Below are 25,085 nucleotides of genomic sequence, written 5' to 3' on the forward strand. Positions count from 1 at the left end.
GCCTCACATTTCCACTTCTCCCAGAGCCTGCTGCCTGAGACCCATCACCTGCTGCTGCCTCCAGGGACTGCTGCCTGAGACCACTCACCTGCTGCTGCCTCCGTGGGCTGCTGCCTGAGACCCCTCACCTGCTGCTGCCTCCAGGGACTGCTGCCTGAGACCCCTCACCTGCTGCTGGCGCCGCTGCTGTCTCATGTCCACAGTGATGGCAAGGACTGAGAAGATCCGTGCCAGTCCCTTCACCAGCGAGGAGCTGGAGGTCCTGGTAGACGAGGTGCTCATACAGTACCCACGGCTATATGGTGCCCCTAATGTCGTGGTAAGTCTTCAACAGGGGGGGGTAAGAGTGCAGGGGGAGCACACATGTAGTTGGTCTGATGTAGTATGTGCCTGAGGGTGTGGGGTTGTGTCATGCACTGCCTAACATGCTTTCTCCAGGGGGAAGAGGGGTGTACCCTATTCCACACGTTTCCCTGTCTGCACATCAAGATTTTAGAGACATTTGTTGTCTTGTCAGCCATACAGTGACACTGCAAGTTGGTAATGCAAGCATCAGGACAGTGATTGCTTGTGTGAATGACTGTGTGGGTCCCTGTTGTCCATCTCAGTGTGAGCCCACATGGCCTGCACAGTCACTGCCCAAAATGACAAGGACAGATCACAGAACTTACAGAGTTTTAAATGTGTCTCCTCTCATTGCACTCCAGCAATGAGCCATCTCTGCCCTGTACACTGCACACGACAGGCCTCGTGAGAAGGGTGTGGGATTGTGAGATCATGTCCCTCAATGTGACATCCATGACACAGTGAGCTATTCAAAGGACAAGGACATTGAGGCCTGCGCAGTGTTGGACACAGTGAGTCTACCCCCAAACACATGTTGATATGTGATGTATGTGTTGCTCAACCTAGATATGGACAGTAGATGTGGGCAGATGTGTGGCTTTCTGTGCTGGCATCCTGCATGTGTATGAGATGTGCAGGTACTGTGTCCCCCCTCACACCTGCATGCATTTATTTGTGCTTGTCCCATGCAGATGTAGAATGTGAGATGCATTTTTGTCTCAGAAACACAGATCTGTGGATTTGGGATGAGTGATTATCATGCTAATGTCCTGAGGGATTTTGTTACATAACACTGTGTCGCTGATGTTTTCCCACTCTTGTCTCCCATGCCTGCAGCTCAAAGTGCACCTGCGTAAGGCCATGTGGAGGTCCATTGCGACCAAGGTGCGGGCTCTGGGTGTCTCAAACCGACGGCGCATGCACTGCCACAAGAGGTGGGACGACATCTGCCGGCTGGCAAAGAACGTGGCGGAGATGACACTGGGGCTGCTTCTTCACACTGGCAGGTTGGCACGGCGCAGCATGACACCACTGATGGGCCGCATCTTGGCCGTGACACAGCCTGAGCTGGATGCACGTTTGAAGGAGCATCAGCAGCAAGCTAGGGGTGAGTATTCTGGGAAGGGTGACTTTGGCTGTGAGTGGCTGCATGTGTACACAGCCTGTGCAAGCGCTGGCCTATGTGGTGTTGGTAGTGTGATGCAGCGGCTTGTGAGTGGCCTCTGTGCTGGGTGCAGCTGTCATGCATTTGCCCTACCTGTACTTCCTAATGTAATTTGAGTACTGTGCATTTCCATTGCATTCTGAGTCGTGGGCTTCAGGTATCGTCTGCATTGGGGTAGTCTGGGAAGTCCCATGGAAGTGAACAGCAGTGTGCCTGTTCTGAGTGTGCTTTAATCAATGCGTGCATTGCCTGACCTCAGATTTGTGAGGCGTAGACATCTGACGCCAATGTGCAACAGTAGTTGTGCCCCAAAGGATAACATGGTGGATGGCATGGGCTCATGTCCATTGTGGAATGTCATGTTGTAGTCTGTATCTGTGTTGTACCCTCCTGCTCCATCCAGATCTGACAGTGGCAACATGTTGTAGGCTTCATCCTTGCCCCCATCATGGCCCTAGGTGTGCTCTGAGCTATTTGTGTGTCTGGTTGAACAGAGCCACCAGCAGGCTGTTGTGCTGTGTGGTCATCGCATGGCTCACTTATGCCTGGTTTTCTTGTTTATACGCACTGTTTGAGTCAATAAAGTGAGTTAGCACAATGTCATTGCACAGGGTGGTGTGCAACATGTAGATTTAGTCATCTTCAGTGATACTTTGCTTGCATATGTTTGTAATGTTGCTGACACTGAACTGACCCTACATCTCTCTCTCTCATGCAGCATCTCCCGTGGTCATGGAGGGACAGGGGACGGACACCAGTGGTGGGGAAGCAAGCACAACAGCTGCACAGGAGCCCAGTGACACAGATGTGACCAGAGCCTCGATGACGCATCCATGTTGGCGGGCACAGGGAAAGGGGACTCTCCATCATCTTCTACCACACAGCAAAGTGCCCACCCACCCAGCCACTTCCTCTGGTGCTGCCCGTGTTCGCCCCAGTAAGAGGGGAAGAGTGTCCTTCACCCCAGGCACCACTGCCCCTACCCCTGTCCTCCCTGCTGCCATCAGTACTGAGTCTGTGGACCTTTTGTGCCAGCTGTGTGTAGGCCAGACAGCTCTCCTCAATGCATTCATAGACCACGACAACAAATTGGCACAGGTGGTTGCTTTCATGGAGGGCATACATTCAGACGTGGGTGGGCTGCACCGGACTGTCCAGTCTTTGTCCTCTGCAGTGACGGCAGCCCTTCGATTGGCACAATCTCATAGCCCAGCTCCAGTCCCTTTGTCCACCCACATGCCAGTGGCCACATCTGACGATAGTGGCCACGCTCCACAGACCTCAAGGTCACGATACAGCACACGTAGCACACAGCAGCAGCAGAAGCCCAAGCGGTCCAGGGCACAGACACCATCCCCACAGAAAACTAAAGCCACCCCAGAGTGCAAAGGCAAAAACCTGTCAGGCGACACCAAGGGACATAAAGCCAAGAAGCAGGCCGCAGGCTCACATGCCTCAGAGGCATCTCCAGCCAAGGACTCTCCTGTCCCAAAAGTGTCTCGCAAAGACAAGCGGAGTATTTCCATGCCCACTGAGAAGGTGGTGCCTGACAAGGGTACACATAATAAGGGCTCAAAGGCAGATTCACCCACTACCTCGACTCCCATTCCAAGCCCAGTGAAGCAGGGAAAGTAGGGCACTGTAGGGGGAACACCTGGGAAACAGAGGATGGAGGGGCAAAGGCAAGGGCAGGCGAAGCGTACCGCTGGATCCAGCACGTCCCCAGAGGGAGGGCCAGCATATGCACCTTATGCAGCTTTGGTGGTGAGTGTGCCTGTTGTGTCCACACCATCTCCCACTAACCCCAAGACAGGGAAGCCATTTAAAATCCCCAAGAAGTGGAAGGCACCCCTCCACAATCTCCCACCCACACTGTGTCTCACGTCAGCATGACTCCACCTCCACGTGCCACTACACCACCTGGTCCAAGCAGCCCTCCGGCTTCCCAAGTCACTGATGCCTCTACCTCAGCCGGGCCTCTCTCTCCCTGGTCAAGTGCTCCAACTGTCCCCGACACACAGCCAGCTCCCAGTATACTGACAGCCAAGTCTGAGTGGTAGTCACCCTCACACATCTGTCTCTCCCACAGCAGTGCCTGTACTGCCCATTGTTACCCCCTGACTGTGTTGCTGACCATGGCAGGGTACTGTCGCACACATTCCCTGTGTAGCTTCTCATGGACTCACTCTGCACTTTGTCCTGCCCACTGGCCTTGTCATTCACTGCTGCGTGCCCCTTGCCTGTGCAGCTTCTCATGGTCTCACTCTGCACTTTGTCCTGCCCACTGGCCTTGTCGTTCACTGCTGTGTGCCCCTTGCCTGTGCAGCTTCTCATGGTCTCACTCTGCACTTCGTCCTACCCACTGACCTTGTCGTTCACTGCTGTGTGCCCCTTGCCTGTGCAGCTTCTCATGGTCTCACTCTGCACTTTGTCCTGCCCACTGGCCTTGTCGTTCACTGCTGTGTGCCCCTTGCTCACTCTGCACTTTGTCCTGCCCACTGGCCTTGTCGTTCACTGCTGTGTGCCCCTTGCCTGTGCAGCTTCTCATGGTCTCACTCTGCACTTTGTCCTGCCCACTGGCATTGTCGTTCACTGCTATTTTCCCCTTGCCTGTGCAGCTTCTCATGGATATACTCGGCACCTTGGACTGGCCACTGGCCTTGCTGTTTTCCCCTTGCCTGTGCAGCTTCTCATGGACATATTCTGCACCTTGGACTGGCCACTTGGCTTGCTGTTTTCCCCTTGCCTGTGCAGCTTCTCATGGACTCACTCTGCACTTTGTCCTGCCCACTGGCCTTGTCGTTCACTCCTGCGTGCCCCTTGCCTGTGCAGCTTCTCATGGTCTCACTCTGCACTTTGTCCTGCCCACTGGCCTTGTTGTTCACTGCTGTTTTCCAATTGCCTGTGCAGTTTCTCATGGACATACTCTGCACCTTGAACTGGCCACTGACCTTGCTGTTTTCCCCTTGCCAGTGCAGCTTCTCATGGACATACTCTGCACCTTGGACTGGCCACTGGCCTTGCTGTTTTCCCCTTGCCTGTGCAGCTTTTCATGGACATACTCTGCACATTGGACTGGCCACTGGCCTTGCTGTTTTCCCCTTGCCTGTGCAGCTTCTCATGGACATACTCTGCACCTTGGACTGGCCACTGGCCTTGCTGTTTTCCCCTTGCCAGTGCAGCTTCTCATGGACATACTCTGCACCTTGGACTGGCCACTGGCCTTGCTGTTTTCCCCTTGCCTGTGCAGCTTTTCATGGACATACTCTGCACATTGGAGTGGCCACTGGCCTTGCTGTTTTCCCCTTGCCTGTGCAGCTTCTCATTGACATACTCTGCACCTTGGAGTGGCTACTGGCCTTGCTGTTTTCCCCTTGCCTGTGCAGCTTCTCATGGACATACTCTGCACCTTGGACTGGCCACTGGCCTTGCTGTTTTCCCCTTGCCTGTGCAGCTTCTCATGTACATACTCTGCACCTTGGACTGGCCACTGACCTTGCTGTTTTCCCCTTGCCTGTGCTGCTTTTCATGGACATACTGTGCACTTTGTGCCTTGTTCTTCTCTAATCTTGGTGCCTATCTGTGCAATATGTGAATAAAGACAGTTGCTCCTGTTGTCAGTTTTGTCAGTGTCCTTACTAAATAACGTTTTTTCTGTGTGTATATCGTTTACTGTGCCACATGCTCTGTTTGCCACTTCAACTTTGCAAATGGCTTGTCTCACTTATTCTATTTTTACAGGGGTGACAGAGACTTCAGTTCTTCCTGACTCTGATACTTGTGGGTGCAATGGTGTTGTTTTTAGATGACATACTGTTATCATATTCATTCTTTGTTCATGTTGGCTATATTGTACACATGTCTGGTTTGGGTGCACTACCAGCACATAGTGGGATTCTATCCACAGGATTGCAGGCAGGCTGGCCAGGGTCATCATGTATGTGTGTTCTTGTTTTCATGTGTACCCAGCAGTGTACGTGTATGCTCATCTTGTGACGGTCAGTCATCCTAGTCACATTGGTTACTTTCAATGTGTGCACGTGGGTGGTCAAGAAGTGTGCAGTGTGAAGGGGTGAATTTGTCGGGAGTGTTGATGTGTGTGTGTGCCCCTGCAATGTCAACTACACACATGTGTCACCCATGAGTTGGTTGCCTGTTGTTTGCATTGTTCAGACCTGTGATTGTGATTACGTGCACATGTGTGAGTTGTATGTTGTGCACTGTGCAGTGTGTTGGTGTGTCCTTGCAGTTCTGGCTGACTCCTACTTGTTGTTTTTGGCAATTGTGAGTATGCAGAGTGTGTGACTGGCAATTCAGTGTTGTTTTTTGTTGATCAGCCACGTGTCTTGATACTGTTTGTACTCACTGTGCAGACCTGCTGATCCACGCTGACATTGTGGGTGTGTTTTCTCATGCATTGCTGTCACATGGTGCTTTATTGCCTCCAGTATGGCATGTTGTGTGTGGTGTCATACCATCCCCTATCTGTGCTTCAGATGCCTACCCATTGTGAGTCTGCACTCCCTCTATTTGTGTATGGTACGCTCCTGCCATATCCACTACTGGCGTGCACAACACTTCACTTTGATGTCAGCTGTCCCCTTTGTTTGCCTGTGTGTGTGACTCCCCATCACTTCATTTGTGACACTGTGCTTTGTGGTGCAGATCTTTGGCCAGGAGCAATGTGCCACTCAGGACATTTTCCCTATTGGTTATATGTGATGTTCTTGTACTGTTTAGCAGTCATGGTTGCTCATATGCAGTTCAACTGTTTGTGCTGCCCAGTCTTCTGGTCAAGTTGTTTCCACTTTTGTGTCCCAGACTTGTGTATCTGTGGGTGTTTTGTTGGGTGTATGTGTGTATGCTGAGTTACTGCGTGACGTCCTGAGTGTGATGTTGTCAGTGTGCTGTTTTGATTGTTATTGTGGGTGTTCATGGTGTGTCACTCATATCTGTGTGGGACTGATGTGTTTTGTGTGCACACACTGCTTGTTGTGCATGCAGTGCTGTGGGTGTATGTTGCCTTGTCCTTGCCTGGTGTGCATCCCCTGATGTCCTGCTGTGTTTGCTATTTGATCTTTTGGCCTGTGCATCTGTAGTGTGTTTGATGTGGCTGTGAGGTTCTGTGATGGTGCACTTCTTGTCTGTGTTGTGGTATGTTGTCTGTGCATTGTTCCTGACTGATGAGGTTGTGCACTCCTGTTCTGTCTGTGCTCCCATTGCCTTTCCACAGTTTTTGCTGCACAGGTCATGTCTGGTCTTGTTGTGGTTCTGTGTGTGTTTTTGTTGAGGTATGTGTTTGGCTGTTGTTTTTGTGCAGACATTGGTTCTGGCATTCCTGGGTGCGTGTGATGTTTGTGGATACCCCCAGGGAGTGTGATTGTTTGTTTGTGTATTGACTGGACATTATTGACACCCTTCTGTGTGTCTGACACTGGTGTTGTGTGCTGCAGGTGTGAGGGGGGATGTGTGGAGGTTCCTACTTGTGTTTGACAGTCATGGAGTGTGTCAATGGGCCCTGTGGGCTGTGCTGCTGGCATACTCCTGTGAAGTAATTGTATACATATGTGTGGCTGTTCACAGTTTGACTTCAGGGCCTTCCTTTCATCCCTGTGCCTATACATGGGTTGCCTTTCTGTCTCCCTGAGTTGTGCACTGAGGTGACTGTGGTTTGACTTCACTCACCGTGCCAGCCATGTGTGCTTTGATGGTCTGAGGGTGTTGTTCTCTGTTCCGTGTCTTGCATGTGATGTACACATGCTTTGTGGTAATCTCCTTGGCCTTCCATTTGTGTGCACCTCACTTTGGCTTTCCTATATGTTGTGCTCCATTGCTGCTGGCATGTGGTCTGTGTATGTGGCTGTGTGTCAGTGTGGGGTATGTCTGTGTGACTTGTCAGGCTGTTTGTCCAGTGGAGTGGTTGTTCATTATCTGTGTGTGTTCCTTTATGCTTGGACTCAGTTTTCTTGCCATGTGTTTGGCGTTGTGTGCTCCTGCGCCTGTGCCTGTGCTTCTGTGCTGTGTGTTCCTCTGTAGCCGCTCCTGCTGTGGCTGTCTCCCTAGTTGTTTGTTGTGTGGTGCAGGATGTGGATTCACCTAGCTTGTTGTTGTGCATGGGGGTGCACAGGAGGTGCACATGGCATGTCCCTTCATGTTGGGGGGCCTAGTGTGTGGAGGGTGGTGGTGTGGCCCTGTGGTCTTTGTGCACTGCCCATGCCTGGCCCCGGCCCTGCCTTCTGCATTGTGCGCATGGTTTCCCGCGTCTTCACCGCTGCAGTGACGTGACAGGGACATTACTTCATGATCACGGTAGATTGGTGACCTGGATGCGGAGGGGTGATTTGGTGCCGGGTAGGACATGTGTGGGTACACTTATGGATGTGTTCTTGTCCCCACCAGTGTGCCTGGTGTGGACAGGGACCCTTTATCAGTCCATGAGTTGTGTGTTGTGGCTGTGTGTGGGATTGTGTTATTGTGTACCTGCGGCAGCGTCCGCAATTGTCCATGGTTTGCTGGTGATGTATCAGGTACAGCACCGGGAAGATGAGTAGAGCTGGATCCATGGCTGTCAGGGCCGGGTGGAAGGGACCGGGAATCTGGTATCGCGCTCCGCTGTCGAGCTTCCGCCGTCTCTGGTTGGGCGGTTTCTCCGCTGCGGTGCGACTGGCTGTTTGGGGCATCCTGATTTGTACGGCGGACCGGACGGCATTCCGCATGGCGGTGAGTCTCCATTGGCTCTCACCGCCGCAGTGGCGGGCGCAGTTTGATGGCGGTTCGTGTCGGGAAGTCTGGAAATATATTTGGCCATGCTAATATGGCGGCTGTGAGGACCGCTGCTGGCGTGAGGAAAAAAGCATTTTCCGCCACCGCCAGCACTGCGGTGGTGCCACCGCCCGCCATACTAATAGGCCCCTTTGTCTTAATCATTTTTTTACACTGAAAGTATACTTACTTTTTGTAGTAGATGTATTTAATTTGGTGGATGTTCTTTGGTAGGTGCAGTTTGTCAAAGCTGTGAAGAAAAATGCATTTCTTAGTTTTGTTTTCTCTTTTTAAGCATGTAACAAAATTAGACAATTTTGTTTTATTTCTAGGTAAAGTTGCTTTTTTAATATTTCATGTTTTTTATCATGTAGAATTAGATAAGGTACTTAATCACATTTGCATTTTATTTTTTTGGCTGTTGTTGTTAGCAAGTTTAGTTTTGATTTAAAAAGAAGAGAACATTTTATTAATTTAGGTAGTTAAGTTAAGGAGGTTGAGGCATTTATATTAATAAAAAAATGCTTTTTCTTACCTGTGTTGTAGTATAATCTGTTATAGTAGTTTTTGTAGATCTTCTTTCTCTCTCTCTCCAGCAAAGTAACGCTCTCCCTCCGCGTTTGGCCGATAAACGGTAATTTATTTTAAGTTAATTCTTAGTTTTTATAGTGTTTAGTTAATTAGTTCTCAATTTTAATTGGTTTGTGCTCTTTTAGTTTAAAATCATTGGTTGAGATACGTTTTTTGGATTTTGTAGCAGTTACTTTAGGTAAATATATGTGTTGTTGTTTGAGGTTTATAATATATTATTTGCTATAGTTATGTATAAATATTTGGTAATAATTTAATTTATAACGTTAAGAATTGTTCTATATTATATATATGTGAATAATTATGTGTTAGTGAGTATATTTATAGTTTTTTGTGAATTGATATATTTATTAGCATTTTTATAATTGTTTTATATTTGTTTTAAATATATATTAATTTTATATATGTTGGTATTATTTAATATTATTTGTTTTAATATATTAAATTATTATATAGTTGTAAGGAGTGTTTATTTAATGTTGAATAGTATTATCGATATTTTTTGTATAAGTTATAATTATAAGTCGATATTAGTGTTATCGATATTTTTGTTGTGTCTCTTTATAATTTAAATTTTTCGATATTTTTGTTATCGATATGTTTGTAGTTGATAATTTTGTTCATGATATTTATTACGGCGATATTTAAATATCGATATTTGTGTCAAATCTTGTTTATGTATAGGATGGTGATATTTTTGTATACATTATTTTCACATCGATATTTTTGTACGTCGGTGTTTTTGTGATCGATAATTTAACAGTGATCCCCCTGAAGTCTAAGACAGTAGGACCTGATGAAACCATGCTGGCAGTCTCTTCTCTCTCTTGCCCCAATTCTTCCTTCCCTCCATTGTTTATCTCTGCTCCTAGTATTTCACTTAGTACCAGTAGAACCACATTCTAGGGAGTGGGGCATCAGACACTGCCGTACAACACCTTCGAATTCTGACAACAATGCTGATAGCTTAAGAAATGCACGCTTGTAGATACATGTATCTAACAAGCTCTTGCACACTATTTCATACCTCATTAGTTATTGGGAAAATGCTTGAACTGAGCACATCAATGGTATACAATACATAATTAATATATAACACATCCAAGTGTTTATGGTTACCTGCCTGCATCACGTGATCACAGGGCACAATTGTGCTTGGTGCATGTTATGGCAGAAATGTATCCTGCATGCAAACACACTGTCTTTTTCACTCCTTCTCCTCTGTATGAAGTGTCCACATTTTAGGATTAGGTTGACTTCACCTCTTGTGGAGACAAAGGGCCTGTTTAGAGTTTGGCTGACGGGTTACTCCTTCATAAATGAGACGGATATCCCGTCCACCTAATTACAAATGCAAAAGGACATAATGCAGTCCTTATCAGGCTGACGGGATGGCCGCCATGTTTGTAACGAGTAACTCGTCGGACAAACTCTAAATTAGGCCCATAGTCTATTTGTGCTTAACACATGTTACACTAGTACTTAGTTTTGAAAGCAGACCAATGTCATCTCAACATTGTACCCCTTTAATAATTATAGTGTTTTGGATTATTTAGCTTTTCTAAGAGATATACAGTGATGTCATCAATGATGTGATGTGGGATGTTACCATGTGTGAGGTCATGAGTAGTGCATATCAGGGACATGAGTAATGGCTTGTAATGTATATGATAAGCAGCACGGTGCCACTTTGTGGCTTTGCTTTAGAACAATAATGTCACTTTTTGTATTTTCCAGTGAATTTCTGATGTTATAAAGCTGAGAGCTATGATAACCATAAATTATCTTTAATTACTCTGTGGTTTAATTTTAACGGCTATAATATAGTACAATAATTTCCCAAATTGTTATAGTCCACTATGCCCAATCCTCTATGCAGTGAATATCTGCTGTGCAACGCCTTGGATTATAAACAGTGGAGGCTGGTGATGGGTGTGGCTTATGGACAGACCCTTCCCCAGCCTCCCTAGCAGCCTATACATAACTGAGGTTACGCACAGGGTCTGGCTAGTGGCCATGCACTGCACCAGCCCCCATGCAAACGGTCCTACAGCATATACACTTTGACTTTGGGCTCTGGGCAGAGGGTCAGGCCTGCATCCAGGCCCTGCATCAACCCTAATGGCACCAAAACCACTGGACATGGCTTTTAACCACCGGCAAGGGGATCTGGGTGCAGGCTCTGTGCTAGAGCATGGCCCTGCACCAGCTCCAAGGCACTCTTGTGTGTGGCAGGACTTTCCGAGTAATACATACATGTTACATGAAAACCAACCTTCATTTTATGTAACATGAAGGGCAACTAACGCATTACACTGTGCATATGTAAGGCTTAGGATCTACAACACTGGTATTCTGATGCAGGCTAGCTAACAGTGTGTGCAGGATCATCCTATTATTTTAGTTACAGGTTGACCAAAATAGCATATACTCAACAGAAAATAATCTTATATTCTAAAGTCTGCAGAACTATGTGTAGTGATTAGCACTGCAAGGCCTTCTGGCCTTCAGCGAGACAAGCTTGGAAAGAAGGAGGAGGCTAAATGTGTTATATTTGCTTGCCTTTTGAGGTCGTCTCCAAAAGCCATTGTTCATGCAGATACAAGAGGATGCACAGAAGTTTCCTCTGCCCTATCCACAGGGATTCATTGGGGAGAAAAGTATATAGAGCCCTGGGAATTTGGGAGTGACAAGGTCTGTTTGCTAGAAGGGACATGCTGGAGCACCATTATCCAACTGCAGGTCCAGCAGCTTTCGGACGTATGCTAGGATAGTTGCATGCTTGCAATAAAATAAGAAGGGAGATTACTAACAGCTCAGTCAATACAATAACCATAAGGTGGATAACATGTTTATTCATATGTGTTTGGTAGATTAGACTACTCTATATGTGGGAGTAGGGCTGTGTGATTTAAATAATGCTGTGAGTTTTTCAAATATTCATTTTGTTTTACATAATGTCTGCTGATATTACCATCATCGTTCTGATACATAATATTTATGTGCTGACAATACATAATAAATAATTGTCTATTGTAAAATACCAGCAGCTGAGTGTGCATACTGTATTCAGGAGAAGAGGTGAGGGTCATATAAGTATATACCGCCTACAGATAAGAGTCAAGCTAGAAGGGTTGTCTGACTCACAATACTGTGAATCTGGGTGAACCTAACTCGTCACAGAAAAGAGCGCGCGACACCAGTCTATTTTCCTTTTCTCTGAAGAAGGTGTGACATGCATTACCCCCTTGGGGCTGGGGAGGTCTAACCAGGTGTGCCACCCCAAAACTTGGAGGTTCCCGCCATGGCACCTAAAGCGAAGCTCAAACCTTAAGGGCCCTTGAACTTCTGTGACCCTCAGACAAATCACAGAAAACACCACTGAACCTGGCTGAGCTGCTCAGCCTGCTAAGCACGGCCTCATGTGCTTCTCAGCATACTCTGGACGCAAGGCCTGTGTGTAATCAGTACATGTTCCAGCAACTATGCTTCTGAGTCTGCTACATAATGTCTTTGGCCATGTTGTAATGAAGTTCCGGATTCAGAAAGGTGAGTAGAAGAACTTTGTTTCTTTCAGGCACAGTCACCCGCGACGGCAGCGACCGGATGACAGCAATCCCAGCAGCAACAGACATGGTCAGTTAGGATCACTGCCTACCGCTTGCTGCCGCACAAATATTATTAAACAAGCATTTGCAATGCAATAGGTCTCGCATTTACGCAAGTTTATGCTATTGGCATTGTAAATGACATTGCCTTTTATTTAGTTTTTAAAAACCAAAAAACATAAATAAAAGGCATTGTCATTTACAATGCCAACAGCTCAAACTTGCGTAAATGCGAGACCTATTGCATTGCAAATGCTTGTTCTTCATTATCACATCTGAGAGCACTGACAGATATGTACGTCCAGGGTAGGGGGTAAGCTGAACAAAAACTTGTTTTATTTAAAAGCCCACAATTCTGCACCACCTACAATAGGAACATAGGCTACATTTAGAGTGTGTATGACAACTGACTTGCCTCTTGGTTAACTAAGGGCATTGTCAACAATTCAGCGCTGGTGAAGACATTTTCTAAAATCATATTTAAAAACTATCACTTTCAATAAGTACTCCTCAATGCGCTTTTATGATCTGTTGAAAAAAATGTGTTAAATAAATTTGAGTGTTGAAGAGACTTTGGAATTTTTTTAGAGGACGTTTTTTGCATGTTGTACATGGCAAATATTTTCTGGGACTCGGCTCGTGCACAGCTCTTGGGAGCCGGAGCTGCCCTTGGCTTGGCTCTGGCTTGGCTCTCTCAGTTAATTTGCCGACTCGGGCAAAGTGTGTTTTCTACTGCTGCTGTAGGAAAACAAGCACTGGCAGAGAGGCAAAATGCTGACTAACGGCTTTGCCAATGCTTTTCGGCAATGTTGTGTAGCATCGGCAGGATGCTGTGCAGCATGGGCAAAAGGAAAAAAAAGGGAGCAATTACGTGGGTATTTTTAAAAGTCCGCGCATGCATGCGCAAATGAATAATGAGGCAGGCACCATTTTTTTATTCACTGATCCAAAAAGGATCTATTTTTTTTTTTTAAAGCAGGGAGGGCTGGCATGTAATTTACTGCCTTTTCTTCCTCCAACCTACCCAAAAATAAGTAAATAAAATCTTTTCAAAAAGCCTCATGTCGCAGTAAAATACTTTCGCCGAATACTGTAGAGGTACTTGCGCATACCTCAATTATTAAAATAGTCAGACTGATAGATTTATTCAGTTTCAGGAGAGTGTAGAGTATAGCCAGATATAGCGCTGACTGTCAGCCAAGGAAACAACTTTCCGCGGAATGTAAGGGCGATTTACTTTACTAAGTTCATCATTGATAACCCTTCAAAATACAACCAACTCGTAATAAGCCCTGTAATCCGGAAAATTGACAAAATACGTGTTGCCACAAACGAAACCACAGCAGGACGCACCAGTGACAAGGAATTCAGGGTATGTAAATTTCGTCGTACGTCAAGTGACAGGAAAGGCTGTAACACTAGTCCTAACGTCGGCTCCTATTACTCTACACATTCTGAATGGTGCAGCGTTTGGAGCCTCGCGCAGGCTTTTGTGAGGCTCGGTGGCTCCCAAGAGGAGGACTTTTACATGCCACCATCAAGGCATGCAGGCTGGCTCGTTTATTTGTGTGTAAATTTATATAGCACGAATTCTTCCCGAAGGCATTGGAGCGCTTTACGTGTGCACTAGTTACGTTACACATGGTAAGCGGTAGGTGCCAACAGTAGAGTGACAATTATTTACGCCATTGCGCATTGACTGCACACCAATGATCGCAGGAGGCTGTCTAATAACAGTAGCTATCCCTCTTTGGTGTTTCCATGTAGTGACCCTTACAACTAAGAAAATAATATCTTTCTTGCTCTGGTGCTAAGTGCACAGAGAGAAAGAGAGAGCTGAAGATATTAACAAACAAGCATTCGGCCGCGCGGCCGAAAACGAAAGTAATAGCGATCGCGATCAAAGCGAAAGTGATCGCGATCGCTTGGACGGGAGCGCTGTGTGGCAAGCACGCGAGTGGTGCGCGCGCAGCAGTGATTGGCGGCTGCGCGCGTGCACGTTCACGTGCACTGTAGCTTTAGGCCACGGCAGCACTTTGAAAAACCCAGTTATAAAATGTCTCTTTCGAGCCTTTGGCTCGCGAGACCTAAAAACGTTGTGTGACTCGGGCCATCAAGAGCGGATGCGAGAGGCAAGCCGCGAGTCACACTGCCATACGTTACGTTACACCACATCCTAGTCCCCATTGAACAAATCAAAAAAAAGAGGAGAAAGAGAAGTCAATGGAAAGGAAAATTAGATCAAATAATCCTTGTATCTGCTGGGCATTTTGGACTCACGAGTCCTGGTACATAATTTACTAGTTGTATTAGCAACTCTAGTGACAGATGCTGAGAACACATCACTACCAATTGCTTACTGTACCCATTGTTTCCAATCCAAATCTGTGACATTGCCTTTCTTCTGATTGATAATTTCAACTTGCTGATGGTGATGGGATAGGGTCACAAGGTTCCTCACATTCCACCACTCTTTATTTTCCAACATAACTGAACCTTTGCTAACTCTCAGTACTTTGGTGGGAGAGGACAAAACTGACTCACCCTTCCTCACCATGACTAGCTTCTTGATTAAGACATAATCACGAACCTTGGGGAAAATTGTTACACGCTGCATTGTGTTTGCTAATTTGAGCCATTTTGAGCTGTTTCTACTAAACATGTGCAATGACTTTTTGCTTGACCACTAAACTGAAATTAGTAGCTTTGATTTCAAGTTGCTCCTTTAACCATGTGGGAAATAAAGAGGAATGAACACCTCTCCCTCTCAACAACATGAATGGAGTGATTCCTGTAGTGCAATGCGGTGCCACATTATATTCCCAAACTTTCTGCTTGAGGAACTGTTTGATGTCTAAATTAGTTGCTTTAGATGTTTTCACCCTTCCTTGATCACCTTGTTCCCTCTCCCTACCAAACCATTGGAACACGGGGAATAGAGGGCAATGCACAAATGCTTAACATAATGCTTGTCCAAAAATTCATTAATTTCCTTAGACACAAAATGTGAACCATTGTCTGTAACGAGAGACCTACGTGACCCTTCTTTGACAAAGACGTGTTCTAAGAAGTTAATCACTGCAACAGTAGATGAGAAACTAACAAAAGAAAAATACAGCCATTTGGAAAGTAGTCAACTAATAAAATGGCGTATCTCATGCCTGCCGGCAAAGAAAGATATTGACCTGAAAAGTCAAGCCGTCTTTTATCCCAAGGAGAGCTAGGCAGTGGAACAGGATGCAATGGGGCTTTGTTCAGTTTCCAATGCTTGTCAGACATTAGACATTCAGGGCACTTATCCACTGTGAATTTCAGTTGGTTATTTAAAGCAGGTCACCAATAATGTTCTTTAATGCACATGCACGTTTTAGTAGAACCCAAATGCCCTCGGTATGCTCTGGCAATGATAGAAGATGCATCTTAGTAGGAGGTACCTGAAGATCACCTCTCAAGATCAATCCATTAACCACAGAGAGTTCACTTGCAACTTGTGCAGATGTTTTCAAGTCACCCTGTAGACATCTTATAGCAGGCCATCCTTTCACTATATATTCTCCAACTTGACTTACAGTCCATCTTCTTATGATGCTTTCTTCCATTCATCAGCAGTGAACAAGACATTATCATTGTGAACAATACACGTACCCCGGCACTCATATGTAATGTTCTTATATAGTAAGAAAAACAGTATTATGCAAAGTGTAGCATTTGTCATTTTGCAGAAAATAAGATCACCTCCTTTCAGTATAATACTATAGTTAGGTACCAGATTAAAAATTTTATCAACTGCAACACCAACTATGCAGTTTACTGCATCATATGCTGTTGTGGCCTTATTTATATAGGCAGTACCATCCGTCCATTAAGGGAAAGAATACAAGAACACATGAGAGCAATAAGGAATAACGATTGTAGTTATCCTCTTGCTGTTCATTTCAATCAGAGTCATTCCCTTGAAAACATCAGAAAAATAAGATTTCATGGTATCTCACATACAGTAGCTGGTCCTCGAGGGGGAGATAGAACCCTTACCCTAAGAAAAACTGAGGCACAATGGATTATCAAATTGAGGGCGGTGGAGCAGGGGCTCAATTTTGATAAGGAACTATTTGTATTTCTGAAATAATGCTTTTTAAGACACATTGAATGATTTGGTCAGTGGTAGGATGTGGTATGGAGTTTTAATGCTTGACTGTGAACACCTTGTGCACCACTGCTTAAGTATACAAACAATGATACTGATATTATATATATGAATGTATGACAAGATTACGGTAAATGCATTTAAATAATCCTAGACCATTCACCACTACTGTTTAGCTTAAGAGAATCAATGAAATAGAAATTTCAATCTGATGTGTTCTCATGGAAATGTTTCACAGTTAATTTTTATGAAGAACATGGTTTCTTCCTCACATTTTTATTTGACATTGTCCGTTTCTCTCTTGTGACTATTTTCATCCTTTACTCCTTTCTCCCGCTTTCTTTTCCTATTTTCTAGAAAATCGGGACAACAAACACTTTTGAGTCCGATAGATTAAATTTCTGGGGTCTTTTATTTTCTGTCCCCACTTTGATTGGTCGTATTATGGACTAGAATTGTATTTTTAAGTTGTGTGATTGCACACAGAAACTGAGGGTAGATGCCATCGTTTTTGCTGTCCCCACTGTGATTAGCTGCATTATGTACTAGAATTGTACTCTCAAGATGTATGATTGCAGACGTATACTGAGAGTAGATGCCATTGTGTCTGTTACGCGTCACACATACACTTTCTTAGAAAATAATGAAATACACACTTTATTTGGTGGTCAAGCAAATTGACACCAACACGCTTGTAAAACAATCTCAATAGATATTTTCACGGAGGAGTTACTACTCAAATATGGCCGCTACAGAGGACCACGTATTTCTAGTCCCTTCTCTATATTTGTTAGATAAACACAATAGACGGGGAACTCTCAGTCTCCGCCTACCTACGCTTCCACGTATGGCCGGCATTACGCGGTGTATTTAAATAGACGGCGACTACATACAAACTGGTAGCTGGTTCGAGAGGACGCTGCTCTTTACTCTACAGCTTGGAGAAATCTCACTAGGTAAGACGAACATGCTCATTGTTGTCATGCACTAGCGAAGTGCTTCTAGTGCATTGAGTTCTTATTATAATGTTTTTGACGAACTAGACTAATGCAGCATATAGACGTTGATATCGGACCTTTTATTGATTTCTATCTAAATGGGGCATAACATGCCGTATTACAATAAAAGGGACCCTGGAGACTAATCTACTTTTGTTTTTATTAAAACCGTTTAGAGTTCTGCCCAACAGCCGACCGAACGGGACAGATGGTTTATTGAGACTATGCCGGTAGCGTTAAGAAATTTTTCTGAACAAATGTCCAGAAGTCACCTTTCGAATTAAGTTAACAACAACTCTGATGGGCGGCCATAAACTGTTACACGATCTCTCTAAGCATCACGTATTTCTGACTCGAGTTTTTTCTAAATTTAATATCTCTTTCGAATTTTAATTTGTGAACAACAAAGGTTGCTTATTCGTTGGTTGATACTTGTTTTATTGGTGATCATTTATACTGTCTTGTCTGTTTTGACCTTTTAGGGGCATATCACAGCCCAAAATTTGGGACCCATTTAGTTTTGGATATCCCCATCACAACTATTATAAGTAAGTTACATTAGGACCAAATACAATAGACCTGTGAATCCAGTCTATATATACAAATAAGCTTATTGGGCTTATGTTTCAGATTTTTGACATTTTGAGGAGTGGGCTCATCCAGACGCGAGATTTCTTGGGGACGAAGTTTGTTTTCGAAATAACCACGACATAGCCAGGAGAATGATGAATGAAAGTCTCCATGCATTTATCTAGTAAGTCATATGGCGACATACTTATAGCACTTGGTAAAAATCCTGAATCTCTCAACAATCCCGGATGTTGTATTCTCTTCTTCCATGTTCACATATCAGGAGGGTGATATAAACACGTTCCTAGGATCGCTCCAGAGAAGGCCGTGTTACTTCCTAGGTCTCATTATCACTAAGGCCCGCTTTGATAAATTAGAAGTAATTATTATTGGCAGTTCCTTTTTCGTCTCTTTTTTCTATAAGTCTTTAAAGAAGATTGATCAAGTTACTCTGTATCGCTTCTCTGACTAAAATTCTCAATTCCTAGGACCTTGGGTAATATGGATATGGATCCGAATATCTAATCTTTGAGAATCTGGTGATGACCTTATGACATTTAAGCTTTGCATCTCGTATTTGAAAAAAGGTTAGTAATTCTGAGTCTGACCCTGTCTTTCCCTCAATTTGGTTATCTGTCCCCTTCTTTTGAGCTCACCCCCCTGTGATCAAATATCTATGGGTTAAGTGGACAGTAATGTTCCTACCGGGCTTTGGAAATTTCTGCTTGCACAAGTTCGTCTGTATTTTGCGTCTTTCCATAATGACACTATTTTTGTAAATACTTGCACATTTGTGTGTCTTTAATGTATCATTCTTTCCTCTTTTCCTGTTGGCACTCCTTGCTCGTTTCTTTTCTTTCTTTTTTCTTTTTTCTTCTCGTACATGGTACGTATACTTTTTAAATTGGTGTACTTAGTGCATGACTCCGAACAATAACTGCACAAGGTAGACAATCTGATTTTAATGTGTACAGAATTTGAGCTCATATTATTACCCTTACAGCCTTGAGAAAGTCACTGTCGTGACGAAACACGTGTCGGCTGTAGCTCGCTTGAGATCAAGATTACGGAACCAATGTCACCAACTACAAATGAATTCCAACATAACAATGTATTAAATATGTAAAGGTGTTCTATTGGTTTCTGTCTTTGGAATGTTATCTAAAAGTCTTGTTCAGAATCACATACCAAACTTTTTTGATGAAATTAAAAATATTTATACTTTTGCATAAAAACCTCTCTGTGTTGAATTAGTACAAGATGAGAACGAAATCCTTTGCATAATACTGTTTTTCTTACTATATAAGAACATTACATATGAGTGCCGGGGTACGTGTATTGTTCATAGTATCACAGGGCCACGTTTACGAGACCCAGGTGTATATGCACCCAAGGTAGTAGGGTGCATTTGTAACCCCTAGTGGCACCATCTCTATAAATGCTGTTGTTATAAAAATAAGAAAGTTTGTCACATTACCTTGTCTGATGATGTACTGATTACTGAAGTGCGACACAATCAAACACTACTACCGCTTTTACAATTGTACATTATCATTGTGCCAAGCATGGGTGGCATCAACAACAGCGACACATTCAATTTCGTCATCTCCATGCTCATCATCAAAATCTGCCACAGGCATACAGCAGTCAGCTCTAAAATTACTACCACCTACACGTGACTGATCATGAAGGTGTATTCAAGCAATTTGGAAACAAGTCTTGTCAACTTAGCTGACAAATTGTTGTGAACCCATCCTGAAAAAATAGAAACCAATGGCTTGTGATCTGTGTGTAATTCAAAACACCTGCCCCCAACATACATCTTGAATTTTTAAAGAGCCCCTATGCTGGCAAGTGCTTCGCTCTCAATGGCACTGTACTGCTTTTCAAAGGTTCTGAGGGATCTGGACGCAAATGCAATGGTTTGATCTTTACCTCCAACTTTTTGGCTCAGTACAGCACCCAATCCTCTCAAACACACATCAACAGTATGATTGAAGTGCATTCTTTTATGAATGCAGACAACGCTGGAACCTCTACAATCAATTCTTTTACTTTCTCAAAAGCAACTTGAACCTCCTCTGAGCAGATAAAATGCTGACCTTTTCTTAACAACAACCAGGGGGTTCTACTGCTTGAGCATAGTCTGAAAAAAATGTGCATCGTATTCAGCAAGTCCTAAAAAGGAACGAAGTGCATCGCGATCTGTAGGTGCACTTGCCTCCTTAATAACCCTCAACAAAGTGAGTTTAGGTTTAATTTCAGACTAAGTTATGGTAGGTCCTAAGTATTTTAATCCTGCAGTGGCAGATTTACATTTTCTTTTTTGACAGTCATAGCTCTCTGCAATAAGATGGACAGCACTTTGTCAAGAATTTTGTTTTGCTCCTCACGTGAACTAGCATAGATTAGTATGTCGTCTTGCTACGCTTGCACACCTTTTATGTCCGCATATAAAACATCCATCAATTTTTGAAAGATGCTGGCAGCTGATACAAACCCGAATGGTAATCCTAAATATTTGTAAGCTCCAAAGGGAGTGACAAAAGCCGTCAGGTCTTGGGAAGCTTCATCTAGTGCCACTTGATAGTAAGCTGATCTCGGATCAATGATAGAAAACCATTTTGCACCACCCAAGTTAGCCAATATTTCTTGTATTCTGGGCAAAGGATTCCAATCTACCACAATATTGGCATTAAGTGTTATCAAATCTGCACAGAGCCTAATCTCGCCTGTTTGTTTACGTGCAACCACGACTGGAGCAATCCAGTGAGAAGAGTCTACAGACACTATAATTCTTTGTGCACAATTTTTTTTTAACGTTTGCCTAAGTTCTTCTCTGACAGATAGGGGAACCTGATGTGCCTTGTGAACAAATGGTTTGGCATCAGGTTTCAGTTTGATGTGATGCAAAAAAACCTTTAACCGTACCAGCTTGTTCACAAAAAACTCTTTCTTACGTATATGATGAGTTTTTTTAATGGGTTCCTCAATGCTGCATATCAGTTTCTCAGGTATGCCACCAGCAATTACTGGATTGGATGAACACAAAAAAAGATAAAGTCCCATTTTGGCCAAATCTTACAATCCAATTATATTTGTACCTTTAATGGCTACATATATTTTAGTGAGAGTTTCCCTACCAAGACACCGAACCTTTCCTGTGAAGAAGTCTACCATATCAATGGGTTTCTCACCAAAGGCCTTGGGATTTATGTCCGGTGGAGAAAGGAGTTTAACCTTACCCCAATTGTCATAAAACATGCTGTCCCAAATAATAGTAATTGGTGATCCTGAGTCAGCTATAACCTGTAAAGAAATCTTGTCAATGTCTGCATCACAAGTTGGACCTTTGACAGAGGTTGAAACAACATAACACTCAACAGGTAAAACAACATTGTTGACGAATTCTGCACATGAGTTAATGTCAACATCCATGTTACTTATGCGCATAGGTGGTTTGTTACTCTTGCACACCATGTGAAAATTACCAATTTTCTTGCATGACCCACAACTTTTGCCCAGAGCAGGACAACCTGGGAAGTTACTAATACGATTCTTAGAACCACAGTGATATCAGTACAATGAACTCTTCCTGGCATTTCCTCTCTGTGAAAAGGGCTTCCCTCTGCTAACTATTGTACACAAGGTATTATATCATCATTGTAGTCAGGAACAGTACTTGAAACTAAATTCACTGAATTAGTAGGGTTTGAAGAAATCAATGATCTTTCCATGCTTTTGGCCAGATCTATAACTTCACCAAGGTTGGGGTTATGACAACTGAGAGCCTTTCTTGAATTGTTTTGAAGCACAATTGAAAATTAACTGGTCACAAATGTATGTATCTGAGTTGGGACCAAATTCGCATGTGGCTGCAAAAATTATCAGGGATGCTACATATTCCTCAACTCCTTCTTCCGATATTTGCTTGTGTTTGACAAAGTTGTGTCTTTCCAAAATGATACTGGGTTCCTCAGTAAATTGTTTGCGTAACCTTTCAACAGCATCTAAATATATGTTTCACGTATCATCACCAGATTGGCCACGAAGTCTTGCTATAGGTGGTGAAATATCAAAAAATTGCAGCGCTGTCACACCCAAATTGTCATACAATAGTGCAAATTTTCTTTCAGGGCGATAACTGCTGGCATCAATGGCTACCAGGTGATATTCAAATAAATGTGCCCACTTTATGGAAGGATTTCCTGGTTGAGCCAAAAGGGTAGAGGCCGTGTAAGTTGCTGTGGTGTGCCCATGATAATTTAGATCAATACGTGCAAATCAAAATTATAATAGTATAGAATCAATAAGCTAGTAAAGGCTCCTTGAAGAAGCAACGAATGTACCACTCACCAAAAATGCCAAAATATGAAGAAAGGTAGAGAAATCCAGGAGTCTAATGTTGAAAATGTCAGAGTCACACGCAGCAGATAAGCATTTTCAAGTACAAATGTAAATAAATGAGAGTTAGATCACAAAACTTATGAAGTGCTGGCGGAATCAGCAAAATTGGCCCAATCCAAGATGGCCACCACATGTGACATCACTGGGACATCTAGTGTATGCCACATTGCTAGGCCACGCAAAACCTCACCTCAGGGGGGCTGCGGGTAAGCTGGTGCATGATTGCGTGGGCAGGCCGATCCAGTGAATCCGTAATAAAAGTGCGAGGAGAAACCACCTAGATGAAGGAAGTTTGCCAGAGAGACAGCGAGGCGAAGAAAAACGTAGAAAAATACAGGAAATGCTGATGCCGAGAGGTATCGATGGGTGACTGAGGAACGTCGCCAAATGTAATGAAGTTCCAGATTCAGAAAGGTGAGTAGAAGAACTTTATTTCGTTCAGGCACAGTCACACATGACAGCAACGACCGGTCGACAGCAATCCCAGCAGCAACTGACATGGTTAGTTAGGATCACCGCTGACCGCTTGCTGCCGCATGGGCCAAACCATTACAACTTTCAATGCAAACAATATTCAAACATGAGGTGTGACTCGGGCCATCACGAGCGAATGTGCGAGACAAGCCGCAAGTCACACAGCCATACCTTACGTTACACTACACATGTGCAGCAGGCTTTGTGTTAAATCTCTGGCTGCAACCAGCTCCTGAACCAGCCGTTGTGCCCAGGGGCATAGCTTTGTCAGTATGATAAGTGGGGTGTGAGCTTCAGATTTCCCAACAAGCATGCTGGGGCATCTTGTTAAAAAACATTATATGAGAAGCAGGACATTAGGGTGCTTAAGGGGCAATGGAAAGAAAGAGGAGTGTGGATTGTTATGGGTACTTAAAACGCAATATTTTTCAAACTATTCAACATTTTTAAGGCCTTCAAAACGTAGACAAGAGCATGGGTGTTTTGTCAGTGTTGGCATGTACAAATCACTGAAAGCACTTGTACCCAACTATTTACTACAGAATACATTTTTAGGGGGATGTAACACCCCAAACACCTCCACTGGAGCTATGCCCCTGCTTATGCCTTCAAGCCCAATACAGATGGCTTTCGCTGAGAGCTATGGTCTCCAAGCTCAAAGCCTGTAGCAGCTCCTGTGCCACTGAGTCTGCTGCATACAGCTTTCAGCCATGCTCTTCAGAACCTAGCTTATTGCCAGGATGTTACTTCATTTAAAAGATTCTTGGGAAGATATGTAGTAGAGTGGTACAGTGAGGTAGTTTTATTTGGGCAAAGCAATCATTAACTCAAAATATATGCACACTCTTGCGTACGATTGACATGTGACAATGAGACTGTGATATCCACTAATCCTTTTCTCTTTCATTAGGAACCCAGTCCAGGGGAAAGAGGCCCAAACGATCCCTGTTATTGTTGAGTCTCAGAAGTAAAGAAAAGTGGGTAAGTATTGGACGTCCCCATATTTATTTCATAAATATGCAACCTAAGGTATCACACTTTGCCTCTATCTCTTCTTTCTCCACTTTTTTGTCAAGTATTTCATTCATACCCATATGGGCTCAGGCAACCTGTTATACACTTACCGGGTTAGAGAAAATCTTCCAGCTTTCCCCGGGTTCTCAAGTTAGCAGCAAATAAGACCCTTATAGTTTGGATCAAGTAGTATACAGGTTTTTGAGAGATTGACTCTCTTGCGGTTCAACTAATTAAAGCACAAAGACAAAAAACCTATCATTAGATAAGGTCCACTTCCCTGACCTCCAATTGTGAGTCCTGGAACTAGGGTTTTGGTCCAATGGTTTTGGGAAGGGGACTAAGGAAAAATTAAATGCGTCTAATAAACCCACCCAGCGTTGCCTCCCTCTCATCACCTCTTTTCCTTGTTTCTCCCTCTCAGTGCTCCTTAGGAGAACAAGGTCACTGGGATTTGAGGGTGTTAGGGTTCATGTGGGGTGTTTGGCTTCACCACAGGCTACCAACCTGGCAAGTCATAATCCATCCTTGAACAGTGCAGGTCCAGAATGAGAAAAGCTGGGTCTGCTGAGGCTTTTCCCTTCCTCCGAAAGTATTTATGGACTGTGGGGCTTGCTTTGCCGCTTCTCAGCAGGAATGTGGCCTCAGACATGAGGCTTCCCTCATCTACGCTCCAGCAGCGTCCCCGGTATTCCCCAGGCTGTCTTTGGCGTTTTTCTCTCCTGAGTCATCTGCCTGGTCCTCTTCGCATATGTGCCCACCAGTCTGCATTTTAAAATAGTATGCTGTGGTATCCCATGGTTACAGTAATACACTGTGACATGGGATGCCATGCTAAGAGTTCCTAAAGCCCTTAGGGGCAACCTCCCAGTGGGCCAGTTCCTCCGCTTACGTCAGAACTGTAATACCACAGCTGAATACGAAAGGCAGGCAACCACCTTGCCATCCAAATTAGTGGACCTCTACTACCCACACAAGGTGACACATCAGGCCCACAAGAGAGTGAA

Source organism: Triturus cristatus, chromosome 6 (assembly GCF_964204655.1).
Source record: "Triturus cristatus chromosome 6, aTriCri1.1, whole genome shotgun sequence".
NCBI classification, from domain to species: Eukaryota; Metazoa; Chordata; class Amphibia; order Caudata; family Salamandridae; genus Triturus; species Triturus cristatus.